The 23,131-nt window shown below is 44.0% G+C and overlaps 2 protein-coding genes across 2 annotated transcripts in view; one reads left to right on the top strand and one right to left on the bottom strand.

The window, feature by feature from the left end:
- The window catches only part of TRPC5OS (TRPC5 opposite strand), a 28,495-nt gene extending 20,104 nt beyond the window's left edge, over positions 1-8,391 (bottom strand). The window contains exon 1 of the mRNA XM_045471375.1: positions 8,052-8,391. The gene's annotated coding sequence lies outside the window, so the exon portion shown is untranslated. The remainder of the gene's footprint in view (positions 1-8,051) is intronic.
- The window catches only part of TRPC5 (transient receptor potential cation channel subfamily C member 5), a 267,909-nt gene that overhangs the window by 188,773 nt on the left and 56,005 nt on the right, over positions 1-23,131 (top strand). The gene's annotated exons all lie outside the window — the stretch shown is intronic.

Raw genomic sequence — 23,131 nt, 5'->3', positions numbered from 1 at the left:
CACTCTGATGAGGCCTTAACCAAGCTAGCTAGCTTTTAACTAGGCTTAGGACTTGACTAAACTTTAATAAGACCCTAATAGGCCTTAACCATGCTCTGACTAAACCTAACTATACTCTGACTAGTAATTAACTACATTTAGGCCCTGGCTGTGCCTTAACTAGACTCTGACTAGACCTTAACTATGTTTAGGCCCTGGCAGGGCCTTAACTGTGTTATCTAGACTTTAACTGGGCAACTAGGCCATAAGTAGGCTTAGGCTCTAGTTTTATCTTATCTGGGCTGACTAGCCCTCAGGCTGACTAGGCCTTAACTAGGCTTTGAACCTGGCTGCGCCTTGGTTAGGCCTAACTATGCCAAGGCCATGGCTTAATTAGGTTTGAGCCCCAACTAGGCCTTATCTAGGCCTTATCTAGACTGTGCTCCTGGATAAGCCCTGACTTTGCCTTAATTAACCATTGATTAGACCTTGACTAAATTGCAGTTAATAGGACTGTACATGCCTAAGGCCTCTTTACTAAAAGTAACTTCAATTAAAAACTCCCTTCAGCTCGAGGCACCTGGGTGACTCAGTTGGCTAAGCGTCCAACTTCAGCTCAGGTCACGATCTCACAGTTTGTGGGTTTGAGCCCCGTCAGGATCTGTGCAAACAGCTTAGAGCCTGCAGCCTGCTTCGGATTCTGTGTCTCCCTCTCTCTCTGCCCCTCCCCCGCTCACGCTATGTCTCTCTCAGAAATAAATTAAAATGTTGAAAAAAGTTTTTTAAAAAACCTCCCTTCAGCTCTCACCCCCACCCCCACTAGTTTGCCTCTGCCGTTACCTCAATTATCCTGCAGTTTCAGGCTACACTCTTGGACATAAAAAAGAACGGACATAATCCTACCTTATCCAACTGCAACAGGAAATAAACTCCTTCTAGCCTCACTGCAGCCAGATGTATTTATACTGTAACACAGGAAGCAACCCCTGAATTGATAACCCACCAAGAAACCAGGGGACCCTCTTTTAGGTAACACACGACCTGGAACTTTTTTGCTTAGTCAAGGTGGTCTTGCAACTCCTTCTAGGACACTTACATTTTGTAACAAGTTTGTAACAGATACAGGAGAAAGGGTTCTCCAGTACAGGAGGTACTAGGCATTCCCACAGCTTTTGCACGCAACCAAGTCCAGGAGGTACATCAACAACTTTGCATGTACCTCAAGTCCGGGAGGTACATACATCAACAGCTTTTGCAGCAAGTGCAAGAGATACACCTGCAGCTTTTGCACGTAACTCAAGTGCAGGAGATACCCCTACAGTTTTTGCAGTAACTCAAGTGCAGGAGATACCCCTACAGCTTTTGCCCTTACGTGCAATTGGCAGTTAAGAAGAAAGATGTCAAACACGCCACAACTGCACTAAAGGGAGTATAAATAAGCTTCACAAGGCTGAACTCAGAGCATTTGTTCACTTTGGCTCAGCTAATCATTTTTGCCATCCTTCTCAACTTAAAGAGGCCTGTACAGTCCTACTAACCCTGCAAGTACAGGATGACTCAGTATCAGCCCTGAATGAGCTGAGATCTGTGGGTACTATGCATGGCAAGATTCACAGGCTAGTGCCTGAACAGGGCCTGACCCTGTAGAATATAACCACTCCTTATATCAGGCTGCGTACCACAGTAGGTCAAAGGGACTGATCTGGGCACTGGGATCTGGAAATTCATTCATTCATTTATTCATTCATTAATCCCATAAAAGTGGATCGATCACCTGCTATGTGCCTGATATGGTCCTGGGTTCTGGGAATATGACGGTAAGCATAAATAACCACAGCCCTAGCCCTCGTGGGGTTTTCATTCTAGAAACAAAACCAAGGGCGAGTCTGCACAGCAATGAGTTGAAGTGTAGATAAGAACAATCGGTAGCCTAACAAAATCACAGGGCAGAGTCAAAAGTGATGGGAAAAGCTCAAAATGAAAGAATAGCTGAAGGAATTGGGGGGAAAGAGCTAGGCAAATGGCCGGGTGGTCAGAAAAACAGACAGCAGCAACGAATGAATACCATCGTCACTTTACAAAGATGGAAACAGATTGTTGCTGAAGATCACATGGCTACAACTGGCCGAGATAGGTTTCCAGCCCAGAACTGATGGACTCCAGAGCCCAAGTGCTTTCCAGGGTCACCACACTACAGGACTGATGTCTGGCCTTAGAAACCTCAGAGAATGAAGGAAAGAGCTTTAAGGATCTTCAGATTCCTTTACTAAAGCCACTCATCACCGGTTCAGTCTTTATTATTCAGTTCTGCCCACTTCATGAGGATGGGAAAGAGATGATTTTGATGGGAAAGAAAGTGTGAAAATTTGGTGACAGACCTCCAGGCGTGTGGCATGGACAATGGCTGAAAAGGAAAAGATGGTTACAAGTGTATAAAACCTCTGAGCTATGACCAGTTTTGTGGGAAAAGAAGCAAAAAAGGACACTTCATGAAGATTCTTTCCTGGTAAATTACTGAGAAAGGGTAAGAATAACCAGGTTTATGACTGTTGAATGTAACAAAATTCTCTGAGGATTTACAGTAATCCCTGGGGTTGTGAGAAATGATAATGCTTAATAATCCACATTCTGCAACAGAACAGTGAATTCTTGCATGTAAATATGCTATCTATATCAAACAAAAATAAAACTAAGTCTCCAGGAAACAAAAGCCTAGCCCTATCCCTTTAATTTATTCACCTTGACCCAATGATGGGAGGGAGTTCATTGCATAAGGGCGAAGAGGGGAATTCCAAGGGTATTCCAGGTACCCAACCATCACTCAGTTAAGTCTTGGGAGATGCCAGTTTGTTCTGCATTTCTCCTCCCTCTGTCTCCTCAAAGTGACTCAGAAGCAACTTAGTAATGTTACAGAGAACCTCTCCTTTGGTGGCAGCTAAATTCTCTAGCCCCGCTCTCTGGTCAAAGTGTATAGTATATTCTTTCAATATTCTCCCTTCTCATTTATATTCTATATATTCAGTATAGTCTTCAATCCTCCTGGAAGATCCTGAAGGGACGCAATGTACTCTCCCCTCAAAGCCTGCTGGCGGGCTAACTCCAATATCCATTATCCAATGGGAAAGAAATATCTCCAATATCCATTGGGAAGGAAAATGGCTCCATCACCTGATTTGTCAGTGCCACAGAATTCAGAAATTCAATATCACACAATCAATGGTAGGCTTCCCTTTCTAGTTCTTTGACTGTTTCCTAGAATGAGAGGTATCTTGTCTTCTAAACCAGAAATAATGTGATAAGGAGAAAAAGCACACGCAGTCTAAGAAACAAAATGTGTTTTTCTAGCTTCTTCCACTCCTACCCCCACCATCACCACCACCACCACCACGTCATCCCGGGCAAGTCATTTATACTTTCTGGTCCACAGTTCTTCCTTCTATAAAATGGAATCGCTTACCCATTTGAAAAACAAAATGGAGGGGCGCCTGGGTGGCGCAGTCGGTTAAGCGTCCGACTTCAGCCAGGTCACGATCTCGCGGTCCGGGAGTTCGAGCCCCGCATCGGGCTCTGGGCTGATGGCTCAGAGCCTGGAGCCTGTTTCCGATTCTGTGTCTCCCTCTCTCTCTGCCCCTCCCCCGTTCATGCTCTGTCTCTTTCTGTCCCAAAAATAAATAAACGTTGAAAAAAAAAAATTTTTTTAAAAAAAGAAAAACAAAATGGAGGGGCGCCTGGGTGGCGCAGTCGGTTAAGCGACCGACTTCAGCCAGGTCACGATCTCGCGGTCTGTGAGTTTGAGCCCCGCGTCGGGCTCTGGGCGATGGCTCAGAGCCTGGAGCCTGTTTCCAATTCTGTGTCTCCCTCTCTCTCTGCCCCTCCCCCGTTCATGCTCTCTCTCTGTCCCAAAAAATAAATGAACGTTGAAAAAAAAAAAATTAAAAAAAAAAAACAAAAAAAAAAACAAAATGGAGAGAAAGTGGACCAGATAAATGAATCACATTAGCATAGTGTATAGGAGCACAGACTTTGGAGTTAGAATGGGTTTGGGTCGCAGCTCTGTAACTTTGTAGCTATATGCCCTTGGCATGTGATTTAACGTCACTGAGCCTCATATTTTCTGTCCTGTAAAAAAGAGGCCAGATACTGATAATATCTATTCCATAAGGCTTTCATGGAGCCAAAATCCAAGAATATATGGAAAATTCTTAGTTCAATAAATTTACATGCTCCAGTAAGAACCAGGAAGAATGAGCTATTCCTTGCTCAACCTTACTCCTTTTATTCATAACACTTTTTGGTGTCTTAAGAGTATTTATCATGTACTCGATAAAAATGTACTGACTGGTTTATTGCACTCTCCCAGAGAGCAGCAGTAGGAAGATTCATAGGATACTACCAAGGAACCTGCTGAGGTTCTGGAAAATGGTGATAGGACAGGACAAGATATCAGTTTTTTTCCTTATCCTCACCCCCAGTCGAGCTCAACCCACATGAAATGTCTTTGGGGAACCATGGGCCCCACTGGGATGATACATAAAAATGTCAGGAAGACACTTCAGGTTTAACCTAAAGAATGAGAGCCCAGGACTCCTGGGTTCTCCACTCTGCTCAGGCACTGAAAACTCCTGTACCTTTATTTTATACATCTTCTCTTTCTCCGAGTTCCCCAACCTCTGACCATTCTCTGAGGAGGCTACAGACAGAGTTATAATATAAATATTTGAAAAACACTTTGAAAAGAATGAGTATTATTAACTACTAGTTACACGTTGTGAACAAATTAATAAATGCTTCGCTTACAGTTGTAGAAACATTACAAACCACTACTGTAATTAGATGTCTCTGGCTTTGCTTTGATATTCAGGATCATAAGGGAAGTGTGTTGACATCATTTCAGTACTTTGTGTTTAAGTGCGAGCACTGAGCCATTAACTCACTCCAGGGAGAGGCAGAGAAAGAAATGAGGTTAAGGGTTTCAGAACTGAAAGTGAGTAACCAGGGAAAGTTATACATCCCCTTTGGAGGCTGTGAACTGGACACCAATGTTTTTCGATGGGAAACGGCTTTGGATTGCCCCTGCTGAAGGACAAGGGGGTAACTAAGCTAGGCTCAGGTCACCTAGATTAGTGGATCTCAACTGAGTCAATTCCCACACCCTCCCTGGGAGACATTTGGCAACCTCTGGAAATATTTTCGGTTGACACAACTGTAGGATGGTGATAAGGAAGTGCCACTGGCAACTAGTGGGTAAGGGTCAGGGATACAACTAAACACCCTAACAGTGCTCAGGACAGTATTCCAGAACAAAGACTTATCCTGCCCAACATGCAAATACCGTGGAGGTCGAGAAGATGTGAACTAGAGAATCTTTCCACCCTTCCCAACTTAACAACTAGCAAATATTCTTGAAGGCCTTTCTTGTGGGCACTATGGGAGATCTAAGCCATGGTCTCTGCCCTAGGGAAGCTCAGAGTTTAGGAGGGAGACTAAACAAGCACACTGAAGCTACTAGAAAATAAAGAAGTATATCACACATAGTTATATTTTTTCCTACATAGTGTGGTATAGCCCCTGGTGCTGTGGGGACTTTGAGAAGGAGGAGAACAGCAGGCATGGCAATAATTCCGAAAAACTTAAGAAGAGATGGATCTTGGGGCGCCTGGGTGGTTCAGTCGGTTAAACGTCCAACTCTTGGTTTTGGCTCAGGTCATGATCTCATGGCTCGTGAGTTCCAGCCCCACATCAGGCTCTGTGCTGACAGAGTGGAGTCTGCTTGCTATTCTCTCCCACTCTCTCTCTCTCTCTGCCCCTCCCCAGCTTGTGCTCTCTCTGTCTCTCTCTCTCTCAGAAAATATACATAAAAAAAAGAGTTGGATCTTGAGCTGGTATTTAAAGGAGAAAACTATTCTTTCTCTTCCCCTCATTGGTGGGAGAAAGACGAATCTATGCTACTCATACTTCCTTTCTTCTCTTTCTCTGATCAGCATCTTATAATCTGATTTCAGAACGCCACAGACTCTAGGACTCCACAGAAACTGTTGTCTCGTAGGTGATCAGTGATACATGAATTACCAGAACCAATCTCCTGTCCTCAATATTAATCTTCCTAACCTCCACCCTTTTGAAATTCCCTTCCTCCCTGACATTTTTTCACATCATCATCCCTTCTGGTTCTCTTTTGCCCTCTTGTGGCTCAGCCTCAGATTTCTTTCCACAGCCAACCTGTACAGGTACAGGTGCCTCAAAGGGCAGCCTGCTGTCTTATTCTTATTCACTCACCTCTTACTCTTAGTCAATGATGTTATTCATTCATTTATGTTCACAAGGATCTAGAATTGCACAGGGGATTTGAGAGAGGTATAATCTCATGCTGTGTATTCTCCCTTAGTTATTATCCCCAGTCCTGTAGTGTCACCCATCTTTTGTCATAGGCAACCCCCCAAACTATGCCTCTTGACTCTGATGTCATTTGTACACACCGCTTCTACATGCCCAAACACCTCCCGGACACTGTCTGCATACACCTCCAATCCAACATATCTTTTTTTTAATCTTTTTTTTTTTGAAAGAGAAAGCAAGCAGGGGAAGAACAAAGGGAGAGGTAGAGAGAAACTTAAGCAGGCTCCGTGCCTAGCGCAGAGGCTCGATCTCACAGGGCTTGATCTCACAACCCTGAGATCATGACCTGAACCAAAATCAAGAGTTAGATGCTTAACCGACTAAGTTACCAGGACCCTGCCCCCAACCCCCCACAACAGACCCTAAACTTAGTGTGACCAACTCATCTCAGTTTGCCCAGGACTTTCCAGGTTTGAGCACTGGAAATCCCATGTCCTGGGAATTCCTTCGATATCAGACAAACCTGGACCATAAGTCAACCATACCTAAAACGAACTTATCAGTATCTGTCCCAAACCCAGTCCTCCACCTGTTCCCTTATATGACATAATGGCAGAGATACCCTCAACTCTCCTTTACCTTACACCCCTTCGTGCAGCTGAGTGCCAAATATTGTCATATCCACCTCCAAAATATCTCCATAATCATCGTCTCCTTTCAACTCCCACCACTCTAATTCAGACCCGGTTACCTCTCACTTGGAAAGTTACAACAGACTCCTAACCAGCCCCCCACCATCTCCAACCGCTCTGCCACCACATCGCCATCCCTTTTGCCAGTTAATCTTCCATATGGCCAAGATTGGGAGAGCATTCTGCAACACAAATCTGAGCACGCATAGGTAATCGTCTCAGCAATATGAGGTCTTGCAAACTGAATCCTAAGAATAGTGTTAAACCAAAGCTCCCCGGTATTTGGGCATGGTGACTACACAGTGTGATACCTAAGAAATGTGGCTGTGAGTGACTAAAATGCCCCCAGTAATATTAAGAACTGTAAGAAAAAGGGAAAAGCAAAGCAAAGCAAAACCAACCACCATATTCTTCAGAAGCCCAGCATTTCTGAGTCTGTTGGTTACAATTTTGTACCTCATTTCTTCAGAGAAGCATATGACAACCACAGTTAAGGCAAGTAAGCATTGCTAGGGAAGCCTGGGTAGTGTAGATCAGTTATGACCTTGATCCTCATCGGAAACAGAATCATCTGGAAGTTACATTACGCAGAAACTAAGATAGCTTGAGAGAGAACCCACTTGCTCCCTTAGGCTATTAGGTCTTAACTTGTCTGTGGTCCTTCTCCAAATTGTGGTTGCAAGAGCCATAGGCTTTCCACCCCTGGCTGGCAAGAAACAAAGAGAATTGGCTTGAATGGTATTTCTGTCAGTGACAGGAAATATGTATCCCATTTGAATAATGGACACAGGGCTCCAAATATAGATTATAAGAAGTGAAAACTGACATCTGAAAGAGAAGGGCAAGTGCTTTCCCCAAAGGGGAAAGAGAGCTCATCCCTTCTTCCCTTAGCAAAACATATCTATGCTCAGTGTCCTCTCCAACACTTGCAAGTGGTGAATTGTTTATGAAGGAACTCATCTTGGGAGTGAAGGGTTGCCCTTCACAGAGTCATTAGAAAAAGATAGCCCTCAGAAATAGAAATGCCATATCCCAATGGCTTACCTGTCTACTGTAGGAGCTTCTATCACATTGCAAGTAACTTCCTCTTTCGTCTGGGTAATTAAGAGATGGTGGCCACACAGCAGAAGGTCCCCTGGCTAAATCCCTGCCTTTCTCTTCCCAAGTTCTCTTCTACAGTCCTTCTGTTGTTTAGGAGGACACTGAAACATTGAAGCATTTCATTTATCTCCCAAAGACCTTGCTTCTGATATTCATTATCCCTTCACACACACACACACACACACACACACATCCCTTCTTTGTTTAATAGTAGCAAGACCTTCTTTCTCCCTAAACCTGGGAGATGCAGGTCATGGTCTCTGCCCTACAGGAGTTGAGAGTCTAATCAGGGAGAGAGACCAACCAAGCACAACTGAGAACAAAATGTATCCCAAGTCTTCTTTTTGTTTTTTCTATACCTGCTACAGGAACTTGGAGAGTGGGGAGGTTAGCACACACTGAAATCTTGAAGAAAGTTTCAAAATTTTCAAAAAAAATGGAATCTGAGTCCATTTGAGGGTAACACTGGGAGAGAACTTTGAGGATTAAAGAAAAAACCCCACAGAATGGGGGTGCACATTCTCTCTTGCTCTCTCTTTCACATACACACACACACACACACACACACACACACACACACACACACCTCACTTTGGTCACATATTATGATTCAGGCTTATTCAGGATTAAAGCATTAAACAGCTTATCCCAGAGTAAATCCTCTGCTGACAACCATCCTCTAGGCCAAAACCACTATCTATGTTCACTGCCCTGCCCTACTGATGCCCCACCTCTCCCTCCAGCCTCAAACTTCAGTCTTTTATTCAGCAAACCCAAGGCCCTAGAAAAGTCAGCAAGAAATAGGAACAAAACAAATTCAAGTATTTGGTATTTAAGTGACACTCACTATGTGCCAGGCACAGAGTTCTGTCTACCCACTGTCATTACTACTCCAAATAATTCAACTATCATTTTTTAAGAGTTTACCACGTGCCAGGCATCCAGTCACTGTGCTAAATACCTTCCACGCATTGTATCTCATTTAGCCCTCTCAGCAATCCTAGGAGATACTGTTCCCATTTTACAGATGAGGAAACTGAGGCACACAGACATAAAAGGACTTGTCAAAGGGCATGCTGTTAATAAATGGCCAAGCCAAAGTTTGACCATAGCTCCAACTCCAAAGTCTACATACCAGAGACCGTGTAGTATGGTGGGTAGAATGAGGGGTCAGCAAGTTTTTCTGTAGTAAAGGGCCAGAGAGCAAATATTTTAGGCATTGTAGTCCATATGGTCTCTGTTGTAATTACTCAACTCTGTCACTGTAGCACAGAAAGAGCCATACATAATATGTAAACAAATGAGTGGGCTGTATTCCAATAAAACTTTATGTACATAAATAGGTAACACCCTGGATTTGGTCCCCAGGTTGTAGTTCGATGACCCCTGGGTCAGAGCACCCGCGGTATACTCCGATAGGCCTGGGCTCAAGACCTGGTTCTCACCACTTACTAGACAAGTTCTTTAGTCTGTGTCTCCATTTCTTCATCTGTAAAATGGAGCTCATACCTCCCTCAATGAGTCATTCTGAGAATTCAGGATGAAAAGAATGAATAAATACAAAGCTCTTGGCATATAGGAAAGCACTCAATAAGTCATTAATAAAAGCCCACCATCAGGCTGGTCCCTAGAAGGAAGGAAGAAGGACAAGGGTTAGGATACATGCTGCTGTCTTTAAAATCAAGCCACCAAGGCTCCAATGGTCTTGGTACTCAGCAGTAATAAGGAACCCCCTTAGGATACCAGCTAATTCTGCTCCCCTCCAGCTACATTAACCTTGTTCCTTTATGAGTTTTTACATTCCTGTTTTAGTCATTAGTGAGAAAGTCTCCTGGTTTCATTATAGCTCTTGTCAGGCCCTGGGAACCACGTCATGGTGGACGGGGGAGGGAGGCAGGAATATAGTTTTGTCTTTATTTGTTAGGTGTTTCCTTCAGGGATGAGGTTCTGGCTGCTTACGTCCCAAGTACCCAGCACAGGGCCTGGCACGGAGTAAGGTGGTAAGGAAATGCCGCTGGTTTCATTGAACTGGCTTTGGAGCAATCCTGCCTGGAAGCAGAAGGGAAGTGACTTGGTAAAAGCCCTCACAGCACTGAGGATCCCTGTTTTCTCCACAAAAGGGAGCGAGAACATGTGCATGTGGCGGGGGAGGGCATGGGAGCGTGAGGGTTGGTTGAGAGAACAGAGAAGTGCAGAACATCCTGTCCCTGGGTTACATCAAGTACACAGGAGCCATGTTGCAATCGTCTCTCCAGGCCATCCTCCTCAATAATCACCCGGGGCAAGCCACCTGGAACAAGTTGTTTTTTGTTTTTTGTTTTTTTAATTTTTAATGTTTATTTATTTTTGAGATAGAGATAGACAGAGGACAAGCAGGGAAGGGGAAGAGAAAGAGGGAGACACAGAATCTGAATCAGGCTCCAAGCTGTGAGCTGTCAGCACAGAGCTCGATGTGGGGCTCGAACCCACAAACCGTGAGATCACGACCTGAGCTGAAGTCGGACGCCTAACCGACTGAACCACCCAGGTGCCCCTGCCTGGAGCAAGTTTTGTGCTTTGACCCCAAACCATACTTAGAGAATCTTCCATCTCAGCTTTAGAGAGTCCCCTGAGATACCTCAGCTTGGCAGTCAGCCCCCCCAAAAGCCACCCTTCCTGCAATCCTGACTTGCCAATCTTTCTCAATCAGTAATTCTCTCCTTCAGGGCGCCCGGGTGGCTCAGCTGGTTAAGCATCTGACTTCAGCTCAGGTCATGATCTCGCGGTTCGTGGGTTCGAGTCCCGCGTCGGGCTGTGTGCTGACGGCTCCGAGCCTGAAGCCTGCTTCCGATGCCGTGTCTCCCTCTCTCTCTGCCCCTCCCCTGCTAGCACTCTGTCTCTCACTCTCAAAAATGAATTAAAAAAAAAAAGAAAAGAAATTCCCTCCTTCATTTACCGAGTTGTCCGGCTTCCTCTAAAATATGTCTTGCATAATAATCCAGTTTTTCACCCTGGAATTTGTTAGAGTTATTTATGGGCTCTGACTATATGGCAAGGTCTGTACTGACTCCAGTTGGATGTACTGTCTAGGGAGGCCTCTGTCAAGTCACATAGACAGTCACTTCAAGACTATCCAAGAAGCAATGATTCTCCATCTCATAATAATGAGAGCCATAATGATGAAAATAGCTAACACTGAATGCCTCTTTGTCTAATTCTCAGAATAATCCATGATGAAAATGCTATAATAATGTTTCTTTCCTCGTTGCCAGGCACTGAGTTAGCTCTCTTCATCTTTAGAACAACCCTATGACATGGGTTACTAGCATAATCCTCATTTTTCAGATGGGGAAACTGGAGGCCAGAAAGATTAAGCAACTTACCCAAGGTCATCCAGCCAAGAAGTTGTGGAACTGGAATTTGCACCTCGGGTCTGTCTGTCTGACTACAGAGACCATGCTGTCATTTCACCTTATTAGAAATATCTTTATGGGGGCGCCTGGGTGGCGCAGTCGGTTAAGCGTCCGACTTCAGCCAGGTCACGATCTCGCGGTCCGGGAGTTCGAGCCCTGCGTCGGGCTCTGGGCTGATGGCTCAGAGCCTGGAGCCTGTTTCCGATTCTGTGTCTCCCTCTCTCTCTGCCCCTCCCCCGTTCATGCTCTGTCTCTCTCTGTCCCAAAAGATAAATAAACGTTGAAAAAAATAATAATAAAAAAATAAAAAAAAAAGAAATATCTTTATGTATGAGGCCTATATTGCACCGATGAGCTACCAAAGATGTATGAGGAATGCTATCTTCCTTTTGTTTAGTGTTGAGAATGTTCCCAAGCACTTTCCCACCCATGATCCATTTGATTGTCAGGCGAGCCCTGTGAGGAAGGCAGGGTGGGTGGCGACCACCTATTGCATAGATAAAAACCCAAACACAAAGACTTGCCCCAAGACCCATCACGAGACACACGCCAAACCAGAGGCAGAGTTCAAGATATATGTTTCCAGGGGCTCCTGGGTGGCTCAGTCCCTTGAGTATCTGACTCTTGATTTTGGCTCAGGTCACGATCCCAGGGTTGTGGGATCAAGCCCCACATCGGGCTGCACACTCAGCATGGAGCCTGCTTGGGATTCTCTCTCTCTCTCTCTCTCTCGCTCTCTCTCCCTCTGCCCCTCCCCTGCTCTCTCTTCCTCAAATAAAAAAAAAAGATATATGTTTCTGAAATGTGTTCTTTCTTATAGCTAGGGGTTAAGTTTCCTCCACCACCTTAATTCTGATTTCATGCTGAAGATTTCCAAGTGGGCAGCTCACAGCAGGTCATGAAACCTCTAGCCAAGCCTTCTTATAAATGTGAAAACGACTTGGGTGTTACCTGACTTAGTCTCCTTTTTTGCCCCAGTTCTTCAGGATATGCAATGCCTGAACATATCTTGTGGCCTGATGAAAAAGGAGGGACCTCGGCCCTTAAGAACGAGATACACTGAAGGCATGAACACATCTCACCATAGATCTCTCCACTGTTTTATGTAGTGAACAATTACAAGTCCACAATTCCGATATTGACCAAGTCCTGAACCAAAAAACAATTTTTTAATAAATTCCCTATCAAAATGCATGTGGTGGCAAAACATGAGATGAACTGATGCAAGGCGATTCTTTGTTTATCCCAATGAGTCTAAGCATTCACAGGTTTCACTGCTGACATTTTTTTAGATGTTTTCTAGGAAGAGAGAGTGCCTGCACACACGTGTGGGTGAGGGGCAGAGTGAGAGGCAGAGAGAGAATCTTAGGCAGGTTCCATGCTCAGCAAGGAAGCTGATGGAGGGCTCGATCTCACAACCCTGAGATCATGACCTGAGCTGAAATCAAGAGTCAGACACTTAACCGACTGAGCCACCCAAGCGTCCCCCACTGCTGCAATATTAATGTGTTTGACTACAGTAGGATTTCCAGATAAAATACAGGCCACCTGCTTACATTTGAATTGCTGATAAACGGTGAATCATATTTTAGTACAAGTTTGTCCCCTTACAATATTTGGGACATACTTACACTAAAACATGTTTCACTGTTTATCGGCAATTCAAATATAACTAGATATCTTGTATTTTTATTTGCTAAATTTGGCAACCCTAATTATGAGTGCTGCCTTAAATCCCACTGGGGGTGTTACCTAATATATGGTACAAACAGCATATCATTGTTCTAAAATCTGGCAAATTTAGAATTGCAAAACACATCTGTCCTCAAGGATTTTGGAATAAGTACTGTGGGTCTGTGGACCTGTAGCATCCTCCCAGCACTGGGCTTGGAACTGCCAGGGCACCCAGCTCTCAAAGACTCACGCCATCAGAATTGGTTGCCTCTTTGGCTCTCATTATATTTTGCCCCCATCTTGGCTTTAGTGAGTTTCCAGGCTCTCCTCTTCAATTGCTCCCTCCCAGGTGAGAAGTTTGCCAATACAGCCTCCTCTTTCCTTCTAAAATAAAAAAAAATTAATGTTTATCTATTTTTGAAACACACACACACACACACACACACACACACACACACACACAGTGTGAGCGGGGCAGGGGCAGAGAAAGGGAGAAACAGAATCTGAAGCAGGTTCCAGGCTCCAAGCTGTCAGCACAGAGCCCGACAGGGGGCTTGAACTCACAAACCTCGAGATCATGACCTGAGCCCAAGTCCGACGCAACCGACTGAAGCACCCAGACACCCCTCCTCTTTCCTTCTAGAACCGCCCCCCCCCCCCCCCCCACCGCCACCCTTGGAAGTGGAAGTGAGCTCCCACCGCTCTCTGCTGCCATCTCATGGCTAGAATAAGCCATTGTGATCGGACTTAATTCCGCACACTACATGCTTTCAAGAGCCTATCACCTCTAACACAGGAGAATTATGACACCTGCCAGGAAACCCCATTTAGCAAATTCCAGCTGCTGTGTATATGTGCAAATGGAAAACTATATTTTTTTAAATATGTATTCTAAAACCAAGTTTTCAGCATCTAGCTTCACCTTCCTCCAGTTCAAATTAGTGAGCCTTAGCTCAAACTTGAAATTAGAGGAATGACTGCCAGTTGACTTATTTTGTGAGACTGAACTTGTGTTGCCTTTGATATCAGTATCCTTGTTCAAGAACCATGTCCACTAGGTAATTGCAGCAACAGCCAACCGAGTACAAAATGTCTCAGTAATCCCTGGGGCAGTACCACATCTCCCTCTTAAAAAAAAAAAAAAAAACAAATTCACCACGGATTAGTGATCTGAGTGAGTAAATATCAAATTGTTATAGAGACTACATGCAAAATGTAGGGGCCACTTTTGAATTATAACCTGGGCCTAATCTACTTGCCAAAACCTATTTCTTCGCCTCTGGTAAAAAGCTGAACCATTTGATAACAGTACGGCTCAGCGAGCTCACTGCAATGGTAGGTGTTTTGAACATTTTTCCCTCTTTGGAAAATTTTGTATGGCCATCGATTTCCTTTTTGGGCGTTTTTGTCATCAAAGCCCAGCTTGATTGGCAACTATAAAACAAACCAACAAAACCTGTTCTATCTCAGATCATTTTCGCCGGCTGGCTTTTTAAATACACCCTTATACACAATCGGACTCTCTTTTGAAGAACTGACATCTGATGCAGTGAAAGTTGGGCCTATTCCGATGTGCAGCCCCTCACTGAGGGAGAAGAAGGTTCTTGAAAGATCGGTAGACTTCTTCAAACCACCAAGAAAGGCCCTTCACTCCGATCCTGCCATAGTTGGGACCTCAATTTTTCTTGCAGATCCTTCTACTCTGGAAAGGGATGAAGGGGTGGGGGGGAGATTCACTCTCACATTTCAGATTTTCTCATCCTTTGAATGTACTAAAGGAAGAAGTGTTTATAGCGGTAAATCCCCCAACTTGAAGTCAGCTGATCTCTTTTAGGAAGCAAAGATAACTCATTGCCAATCACTTCAAGGAACAACAGGCCTGTACTGTTTAACAAACCTCTAAATGCTAAACATATGTCAAGGTGATCTTTCTTCCAGTCTCATCTACTGCACTTTTATACACACCCAGCAGTTGACAATCACGTGAAAATCACCAGTGAGGTGACTCAGTGTGGGACTGGCTTGGTCTATCCTGATCTAATGTTTCTCTTGCTGACAGCCTCCATGGCATGGAACAGAGTGGATTGTGGGAATTAAGAAAGATTTTTCTCCTTTGATCATTGCCTGTTCCTAGTAGAGCCACTGGAAACTCACTGCTACTGTCTTGTTTTTTCTCTGCCTCATGGTCTGGCTTACTTGTCAAGAGCCCACAGCCCCCACCCCTAGATCCTCTGTTCCTACCAAGGGACTTCTTTTCACTTTCCATTGTATCTTCAGAGACTGGGGACTCAATCAATAACCAGGGAAGTGTATCCCTAGTTCACTACTCTTTTTTTTTTTTTTTAAGACATATTGACTTTATTTTTTTAAGTTTATTTACTTATTTTGAGAGAGAGAAAGAGAGCGTGAATGCAAGCAGGGAAGGGGCAGAAAGAGGGAGAGAATACCAAGCAGGTTCTGCGCTGTCAGCACAGAGCCCGATGCAGGGCTCAATCCCATGAACCATGAGCTCATGACCTGAGCCAAAACCAAGAGTTGGACACTTCAATGACTGAGCCACCCAGGTGCCCCCCTCGCTCATTACTCTTAAATGAGCACTTACTACAGTGCTTGACACATAGTAAGTACTCAAATGGTAATTGTTGTCTCATTAGTGTCTAACCTCTCTGAGCCTCAGTTTTTCTCATCTGTAAAATGGGTGTAAAGGTACTAGCAACTTCTTGGGTTTGTTAATACATATATAGTGCTTTTAAATGTATCCAAAACATAGGAAGTTCTGTGTACATTTAATCTGTGACTATTATGCCCAGTATTAGAGAAATACCTTGAGGGCACACAGAATATGAGGTGAAAAGAGAAGTGTGTGTGTGTGTGTGTGTGTGTGTGTGTGTGTGTGTGTGTTTTGGGAGATTTGGGGGACAGAAAGTTCCATTTGGGTTATGAATCTGAAATGCCCACTGGGGATTGAACATTCAGGTCTGAAGTTTAGCAGGAAAGCAAAGAGGAGAACTTTCTCACTTTAACAAGTACAGTAAATATCTGCAAAGCCTTTTGAGCTATGAAATGTCACACAACAGACAAAATTGCCCCCCGCCCCCGCTGCTTCAGAAGCTTACCATGGGAGAGGGGCATCTAGGTAGCTCAATGGGTTAAGCATCTGACTCTTAATCTTGGCTCAGGTAACAATCTCATGGTTCATGAGATCGAGCCCCATGTCGGTGTGGAGGCTGCTTGGGATTGTCTCTCTCCCTCTCTTTGCCCCTCTCCCACAGGTGCTCTCTCTCTTTCTCAAAGTAAATAAATAAACATTTTTTTTAAAAAGAGAAGCTTACCATGTAAGAAAGCCAATTCAGGTGTTCTACATAAAAGTAAGTGTAACACAGGTCAGGCTCTAAGAGGTACCATAAGAAAGGAGCAAAGTAGCCTGTGCTTAAGGAGGAGGGATCGCCTCTGGCTGGGGCAATCAGGGAAGGCTTCCAGGAGGAAGTGAGATTCTCTGATTTGAATGCTTCTCTACAGCCTTTCCTTCTGACTCTAGTGCCTGCTGATTTGTCCCTTCTCTGAATGCCCTGAGTTCCTAAGTTGCTGTGCCTCAGAACAATGTAGTCAGCTTTTCCTAACACTAAATGGATCCAGTTTGAATGACTATACTTTATTCCGGCCTTTCTTTTTTTAATGTTTATTTATTTATTTTGAGAGAGTGAGCATAAACGGGGTGGGGGCAGAGAGAGAGGGAGACAGAGGATCAGAAGCGGGCTCTGCACTGACAGCAGAGAGCCCGACGCGGGGCTCGAACCCACGAACCGTGAGGTCATGACCTGAGCTGAAGTTGGAGACTTAACCAACCGAGCCACCCAGACGTCCCTCTGACCCTTTTTTTTATGAAGCAGTGTTAACAGAAAATCAAAGGGGGCACAGCCTTTATAATCATGTCTTTACTTGGCAAAATCTCTCCCGGTTTGGAAGGGAGTGGCTTTCACCGGTCTGTGGCCCCCAACCATCTGCGAACATGACACTCTTACCACCTGCCCTGCTCTTGCAGGCATCTGAACACAAACATTGCTGTCGTGTTACTTGTTTCATGTGAGTTTGGCTGGTCAGTGAATGAGATCCTGCAGGCCAGAATCACCATGGGTCCCTCTTGTTGTGACCCTCTTCCCACGCACCACACAGAGCTGGACACAGAGCAGGTGTACGGAAATACCTGTTGAAACGCCTAAGTTGAATCGTGTTGATCTTGTGTTCCCTTAGCAATGAGCAAGTCAGATTGTCTTCTGCTTCGTGTTCAGCATGCGAATCAAACACGAAAGTTACATGATTATTTAGACCGCTGTAGGAACAGGGGCAGCTGGGTGATTCAGTGGGTTAAGTGTCTGACTCTTGGTTTCAGCTCAGGTCACGATCTCACGGTTTGTGAAATCGAGCCCCATGTCAGGCTCTGCACTGACGGGCCGGAGCCTGCTTGGGATTCTCTCTCTCTCCCTCTCTGTCTGCCCCTCCCCTGCTTGAGCTCGCCCTCTCTCTCTCTCTCTCTCTCAAAAAAAAAAAATAAACATGTTTTTCAAAAAATAAACAGATGTAGGAACAAAAGTCACACACAATAGACTGGTGAGGAGCTAGGGAAACAATTCTCCTCACTGAATGAATGAAGTCAGAGGTCTGTTGAGGTGAAATCAAAACGGGTTTGCTAGTTGCCTAGGGGAGGGTCAGGCTCCTTCCAGTAGAAGCTATCAAGTAATTCCTATCAAGAATTACTCATTTGGGGCGCCTGGGTGGCTCAGTCGGTTAAACATCCGACTTCGGCTCAGGTCGTGATCTCACGGTTTGTGAGTTCAAGCCCCATGTCAGGCTCTGTGCTGACAGCTCAGAGCCTGGAGCCTGCTTCAGATTCTGTATCTGCCTCTCTCTCTGCCCCTCCCCCACTCACACACTGCCCCTCTCTCTGTCTCTCTCAAAAAAAATAAACATTTAAAATGTTTTTTAAAAAAGAATTACTCATTTGAGGGGCAAAGAGAAAATGCAGCTTTATGTCAAAGGAAATAAGGCAAGGCTTTTCCAAAAGTCCCATACAGTAAGGAAAAAGTTAATTTTCAGCCCTTTCCCAAGAGCATTGGAGACACAAAGCATTGCAGAACTGAGGTGAGAACCCTAGCAGGTTGGTGAAGACAGGATTTGGACAGGTTGAAAAGGTGGGTCCCATACAGACCTGGCCTGGGGCTAAACCAGGAAGGTAAGATCTTCAGAGCCTTCCCCATGTCCTTGGCTATGCCCCGCCCACTCTGCCTTTCCCAGCTGCCACTCAAGAGCCCAGACCTGGGCTTCTGACCATTTATTTGCTGGTATGCAGGTCCCTTGTAGCTCGTTAACCGGCTAATATGATACACACACTTAAAACCATTAAGGTTAGTTAATAGTTTCATATGTTACCCCTTCCTAAAAACACGAATATAATTTCAATAATTTCAATACCTTGACCCGAAGCAATAAGTGATGTGAGCATTTCAATCCCTGTGACAAGGCCAATGGGGAAGATACTGGGGAATTCAGCTTTCTGCAGGCCTCAGCTCACACCGTCCACAGATTGCCAGAATGCAATGTTTAAGGGCTTGGTCTATGGAGTCAACCAAGCCAGGGCTCCCATCCTGGCCCTACCACATACCATGAATGTGATCTTGGGCTTAGTTTCATCACCTGTGAAAGGAGTATAATGCCAATATCTGCCTTTAGGGTTGCTATGAGGTGATGCGTGTGAAAATCTGATATAATGTTTGGTACATTGTAAGAGCTCAATATATGGTAGTTAATCTATGCTAAGAGTAGTTCCTAATTTCAACTCCCAGGAGACTTGTCTTAGCTACCATACTTCACCCCCTCTATACATTAAGGAAAGAAAGCTTTAGAAAGAGAGCATTCCACCAAGGTTCCTCCATCGCAGACCTGTTTATTCAATCACTCATTTAACAGATATTTATTCAGTGTTTACCTTGTGCCAGCCGGGCATTTAGCAAAATATTGGGAATATAATGGAAACTAAGACATGCTCCCAGTCCTTGACCAACACCCAGTCTTCTGGCTTTTAGGAAGCTCCCATACTGCTCAAACTTTGTTTTCTTGAAGCCCCCCGAGGAGGAAATTGGGAAAGGACTCTATCCTTTGGACTAACCCACAACCCAACAACCCAAATACAACATCATGAAAAATTAAAAAGTTACAAAGGGAAACACTTCCAGAATGGTGGAATAAGGACATCGGGAAATCCACTCCTTCAAAAAACAAACAAGGCATAGGAAAAATATTCCAAATAAACATTTTCACAACTCTGAAAATTAACCAAAGGCTCGCAACAACCAGAGGAGCATGTATTCAAGAAAAACAGCTGAATCTTGGTAAGAACAGCAATTTTTGTGATATTTTAATCTGCCTATTCCGATACCCCTTTACCCAGGCCCGCCGTAGTCTTGAAAACCAACAGCCTTGGAACCACAGCAACTGTGAAAAGATTGGGTTTGCATCTCCCCCAAAAGACCCATCCCCAGAAAATTGTCATTATATGACCTGACAACTTCCTAGAAAAGCTCCATTTACAGAGCTGGTGTTTGTTTATGTGATATGACTCAGCACCAACAGCCCTTTTCCTAAGGGTGTTCGTTGAAAACTTGAGCAGCAATTGTTTAACACCATGGCTGCCTGAAACAGGGGATAGCAGTTGAGGCAAACAATAGGCTTAACGAAAAGCAATCCGAATCCAGAAATACATAAAAAGGATTATACACCGTGACCCAGTGGAATTCATCTCAGTAGCGTAAGAGTGATTCACATAACAAAATCAATCGATGTATTACAGTATATTCGTAGAAGGAAGGGAGAAAAACACACATAATCATTTCAATTGACATAGGAAAAGTATTTGACAAAATCATTTTGTGATAAAAAAAAAAAAACACAGAAAACAGATGAGAGCTTCCTTAACCTGATGAAAACCATCTATGATAAAACCATAGCTAATATCACACTTCATGGAGACCAACTGAAAGGCTGTCCCTACAATCAGGAACAAGACAAGGACAGACTCATTGATACAAGGAATAGATTTAAGAGTCCAAAATAACCCCTTACATTTATGGTTAGTTGATTTTCAAAAAGGATGCCAAAACAACTTAATAAGGAAAGAGTAGCCTTTTCAAAAAATAGTGCTGGGACAAATGAATGAAGTTGGGCCCTTTTCTTATACAATATGCAAAAGTTAATTCAAAATGGATCAAAGACCTGACTATAAGAGCTAAGGCTATCAAACTTGAAGAAGAAAACGGTACAAATCTTTGTGACCTTGGATAGGGCGATGGTTTCTTAGGGCAGCAGCAGCACAAGCAACAAAATAAAACACAAATTGGACTTCATCAAAATTAAAAACTACCACTCTAGGCTCCGTACAGCTTGGCTCTTCGTGCAATGAAAGCAGACAACACTTACACACTCCACTGTTTTTCCTGCAATCTCTCCTTCTGAGGCATTCTTGAAATCAAGTAGAGATTGATTAAATAACCTGTCAAATTTGAACTTCAGTATGCAAACAGGAATCAGGATTGTGCAGTCAAAGCTCACAGATGTTTTGGGCTTCAATACTACGTCGTGGCTTAATAAAAACTTCCTTTACAAATATTCTAATTGCAGTTTGTTCTACTCCTGTAAGATGTAAAAACAGAAAACAAAACCCTGTCCAAACGTTAAAATTACCAACTTCAGCCTAATCAACAATCAGAGCAGCGGCACTGAAGATAAAGGTTGGGCGATAATATCCATTATTAAAAGAAGCTTCACCTCTGCACTTTTTGCGTAAGGGAAAGTGATTTCTGGGGTCAGAGTTCTTAGGGATACACGAGAGCAAGTCCCAAGAGGTCATAAAGACCATTGCAGAAGTGGTCCAAGTATTTGTTTGGTTCTGGCAGCAGCAGGGAGCAATATCATGGTACAGGGATTGGCAAACTACAACCAAAGTTTAATTGGCGCACACACAACCACACCCATTCATTTACGTATTTACGCATTGTCTACGGCTGAGTTTGCACTAAAACAGTTGAGTGGTTTCTATAGGAACTATATGGGTTGCAAAGCCCCAAATATTTACTTTCTGGCTTTTTACAGAAAAAGTTTGTCAATCCCTGCTATAGCACATCAGTACATCAATCCAAATATCTCCATTCAGTGTCGCACAGACAAATCTAACTCAACAGATCTAAAAGTGCACGCATCTCCATAAACCTGTTCCAGCTTCAGTGTTCCCACTCTCAGCTGACGACACTGATGTCTACCAATTCTCCGCAAAGAGAAGCCCCCCCTCCCTTTACACTCAATCTCCATCTATTACTTCACTCCCCATTTATCGCCATATCCTGCCACTTCCCACCTCCTCCCTGTATTTTGCATCTGAGGACATCTCTCCATTTCCACAGTCATTACCTTAGTCTAAGTCACAATCATAGTATACCAGATTCCTAACCGGTCGTCTTCCTGCCTCGAGTTTTGCCCACTTTCTGCCCCCAGTTCATCTCCCATTCAATACCCAGAAGGATCTTTCTCACATCTAAGTCTGATCCTATGACATGCATAATAATATATGCAGCTAAGATTGAAATGAGCCCTTACTATGTGTTAGGCCTAGTTCTAAGTGCTTCAGAGGTAATAAGTGATCTTACTTCTCTATTTAGATGAAAACGTTGAAGAACAAAGAGAACCAATGCAATCTACCTCCAGAGTCTACTGTGGAGAGTCTTTTTAGTCTACTATACTGTTTATAAACACACACACACACACACACACACACACACACACACACACTCACACCCACTCATACACATAAACATATTGCTTATGGCTCCCCATCGCTCTTAAAATGAGTCATACTATTTACAATAGCCAAAGGTTGTCATTGTAATCTTCTGTAACACCCTGTCTACCTCTCTAGTCCCATCTTTTGCCATTCATGGCTTTGCATTTCAAGCCACAGCCACCCCAGACTGCTCTAGTTCCTCATACAAGTCATGTTCTTTTTTAACCTCTATGCCTTTAGTCATGTTATCCCCTCTTGGCTGTCCACTTCTTTCCCCTCTCCTCCCCTATGCTTAACCACCTTCTACACATCATTTAATGCTCCACTCAGGTATCACCTCCCCCAGGGATCCTTGCCTGTCCAGATTTGCTCTCCTTTGTGTTCCCATTATGCTTTGTTTGTATCCATTTAAAAAGTTTCTTTTTAAGATTTTTTAATGTTTATTTATCTTTGAAAGAGAGAGCACGAGCAGAGGAAGGGCAGAGAGACAGAGAGACAGAGAATCCAAAGCAGGCTCCACACTGTCAGTGCAAAGCCCGACATGGGGCTCAAACTCACAAACCATGAGGTCATGACCTGGGCCTAAGTCAGACACTCAACTGACTGAGCCACCCACGTGCCCCTAAATTTTTTTTTAATGTTTATTTATTTTTGAGAGAGAGAGAGACAGATTGGGAGCAGGGGAAAGGCAGAGAGAGGGGGAGACACAGAGTCCGAAGAAGGCTCCAGGCTCCACGCTGTTAGCACAGAGGCCAACACCGGGCTCAAACCCACGGATGGTGAGATCATGACCTAAGCCAAAGTCAGACACTTAACAGACTGAGCCACCCAGGTGCCCCTGTTCGTATCCATTTTAAATTTAAGCCCTTATTATACTGTCTTATAACCATCTTTTTTTACATCTATCCCCCTCACTAGACTGTGTACTCCCAGTGCTTTTCCCATGCATCCAAACATCTCGCTTTACCCTTCTACTTTTCTGTACTTTATTTGTTAGGACTTTTTCACCCCAGCCGCAGACATGGGCAATAAGGCCAGGAAGAGTAGAAAGGGACTATAGGTTTGTGTCTTTCTGTGTGACACAGGACGTGTTGGGGACCAGAAGCATCTTTGAAGAAAATGAGATCACA

This window comes from Leopardus geoffroyi, chromosome X, assembly GCF_018350155.1.
Source record: "Leopardus geoffroyi isolate Oge1 chromosome X, O.geoffroyi_Oge1_pat1.0, whole genome shotgun sequence".
In the NCBI taxonomy this organism is placed as follows: domain Eukaryota; kingdom Metazoa; phylum Chordata; class Mammalia; order Carnivora; family Felidae; genus Leopardus; species Leopardus geoffroyi.
The sequence above is the reverse complement of the archived record's forward strand: the minus strand, read 5'-3'. Positions and strand labels throughout refer to the sequence as shown.